This window comes from Impatiens glandulifera, chromosome 1 (assembly GCF_907164915.1).
Source record: "Impatiens glandulifera chromosome 1, dImpGla2.1, whole genome shotgun sequence".
Classification (NCBI taxonomy): Eukaryota; Viridiplantae; Streptophyta; class Magnoliopsida; order Ericales; family Balsaminaceae; genus Impatiens; species Impatiens glandulifera.
Genome location: NC_061862.1, coordinates 149,448,106 through 149,451,033, shown reverse-complemented (window position 1 = coordinate 149,451,033; position 2,928 = coordinate 149,448,106).

Sequence of the window (2,928 nt, the reverse complement as noted above, 5' to 3'; positions counted from 1 at the left end):
GATCATGGCTCTAAGTCTCTCTTGAGGGCTGAGTATCAGCTCCTCAACGATGTAATAGGAAGGGGCATCTTTGGAAGAGATGTCACCAACACCTATTGCGCGGCAACTTTCAACGTGATGGCGGCCATCATCACTAGAACGCCGGTCAACTGGTCCCGGGTGCTATTCGACACCCTCATCTGGATGGTCAACATCCGGTCGGTCGGTCTTATTCCCCAAATAAGCAGCCTTCTGGTGGAGCTTGGAGTCCCAACCTGTCCCGGCGAAGGTTTGAACCAAGCTCAGGTGCTCACCAAAGAAGTAACCGATTCATTCTACGATCGGTTTGAGAGAGAATGGAGGAGGAGGAACTTCAACCTCCCTCAAGAATTCAATCCCCGCGCCCGCTAAGTTACTCCTTCCTGCATCCGGTAGTTTTGCTTCATGCACCGGATGCATTCTTGTCCAACTCAAGTTTGATCATTTCGGCTTTACCTATGTTTCTTTCGGCTTTGTTTGTGTGTCTCTTGATTTCATGCTTTTCTTCATCACTCTTTAGGCCATTTTCGGCATTGTTTCTGTCATTTTCAGTTTCAATCTAATTAATCTCGGTTATATTTAAGTGCATTCCTAATTAATGAGATAATACCAAACCAACTGAATATTTAATATCTAACTAATCTGGTCAGTTTCCAACTAACACTTACCTTGGGCCTTGCAATTTGCCACTTCCCCATGCGCCCTGAAAAGGTAAAGATTCTTTTCCTTAATAAAACAAAACTGACCATCAATGCTTAGATTTTCCCTCCAAAACCGATCCTATATAAGGAGCCATCCTCTACTCACTTCATCACATCCAAAGGCACAAGATCACATCTGATACTCTTAAATCCCGTCTCTCTCTCAAACACCAAAATCATGCCGAGCAGAACTCTGGGAAACTTTCTATGCATCGATTTTGGCTCTTGCACGGACATAAGGGATTGCACTACTAAGCAGAAATTCATGTATGACTCCCTTGCTGAAACCGGTCTTCAACCGTTTCTTGAAGAGGCCGGTCCTATTCTTCTAGACGATGTCAATGCCTTCTTTCGAAGCGCCTGCATCAGGGAGAAGTATATCGTCTCGACTGTCAGAAACCACACGTTCTGGATCGACGAGGTTGAATTTGCCTCACTATTCGGTCTACCCACTGAAGGTTTCTCTGACTTTCCGGCTATTCAGGATCTTGCGGGATTTGAAACCGCGCAATATCTGTCGGCCACCCCCTCTCCGGTGGAACACTTTGGGCCAAAAACCCAACTTGCTAGTCACGGTCAGCTACTGCTCGAAATCGTGACCCGGTCAATTCTGTGTCAATCACCTAATCAACGGTATTCCAGGAATACCTATAACATCATGACCAACATTCTTTGCAAATCGGCCATAAACTGGTCATCGGTCATATGGGAAAACTTAAAGAATATGGTGCTGACCAAGAAAGGTCTCGGGTATGCACCGCATATCAGCAAGCTGATTCTTGGGTACCGACCAGAGTTCGGACCGGGCACACCGGCTTCCTCTTCAAACATCCTCAACAGTGATTCGGCAAGAGAACGACTCTGGAGAATGTCTTTTGAATAGGCTATACTTTACATTGTTTCTGTATGCCTATCTCTGTACCGAATCTTATAATCAGTTTCCGTTCTCTGCTATCTCTTGAATTTTAATATCGTTTCCGTTTAAATGACCGTGTCTTCTTAATTCTTTGAAACTTTATCTAAGTAACCGGTTCACATCTTCAACCTATAACCGCGTTCTTATCCGGTCTTATAAAATCTAATTAAAACTGTTAACACTCTGATCAATCATTCGGCTTCAAAGAAAAGAATGCGTCATCCATGACATAAGCAAAGGATTTTGGAGGGAAATCTCCCGCCCAAAATTGCCGCCCCCCGTTTTTGCTTTACCGCCCATAGTTTGACACCTCTTCATTTTGGAGGGAAAATTCCCGCCCATTATTGATGGGACGGTTGGGTTTCCAAACCGCATCTATAAAAGGGACCTTCGGTCATTTTATTTCATTCTCACGCGAAACTACTTTCTCTCTCTAAGCTTTCTAACTCTTTTGAAGCGGCTATCTGAAGCGGCTATCTCTCTCACTTTCTCAAACTCTTTAACATGGGTCGAGATTCGGCGTTGTTCAAACTCTACTCTCAGGTGGATTTCGAGGAAATCCGGCTGAATGGTACGACCGAGGCGAAAGCAGTTATTGACCGACTGATTAAAACCGGTCTGGAATATTTCCTAGGCGGTCCTCACGTCATTTACAAAGATGCGGTCGAAGAGTTCTTCAGAACCGCAACTATCGCCTACGACAAGATCACCGCGACTGTATGCGGTTCCCGAATAGAGCTCACAGAAGGATTGGTGGCCGAAAGCCTGCGTCTTCCAACTTCCGGCCAAGATGCAACAGCAGAAATAGACCAGGACACCCTTGAATCGGCTTGCTACATTCTATCGGCATCTAAAGAGCCGGTCAAAACATCCGGGAGCAAGCAAATGCTAAGGCCGGAGTATATCCCGATATGTGACATTTTCACAAGGGCGATCCTGGCAAGGGGAGGAAACCTCAACAATCTCACAAGAGACAAAATCAAGATGCTAATCGGTCTGTTAGAGGGTAAAGAGGTCAACTGGGCAAGATCGGTGTTCAGCAACCTCATGGATATGGTGAAACCGGACTCCACCCGGTCGTGGGGATACGCCGTGCCCCTCAGTAAGATCTTCCTCCACTTGAATCTCAACATTGGTCCCGGCGTTGCGGTAGCAAAACGCTGCCTCATTAGATCAAAACAATTCCTTAAAAGGAAACAGCCGGCCCCCAGCTCCACAGGTGGCCGAAAGAAGAAAGCCGCAAAGAAAGATGCCCCGGCCAAAGAAAAGACCGGAGGAAAAGGCAAAGAAAAG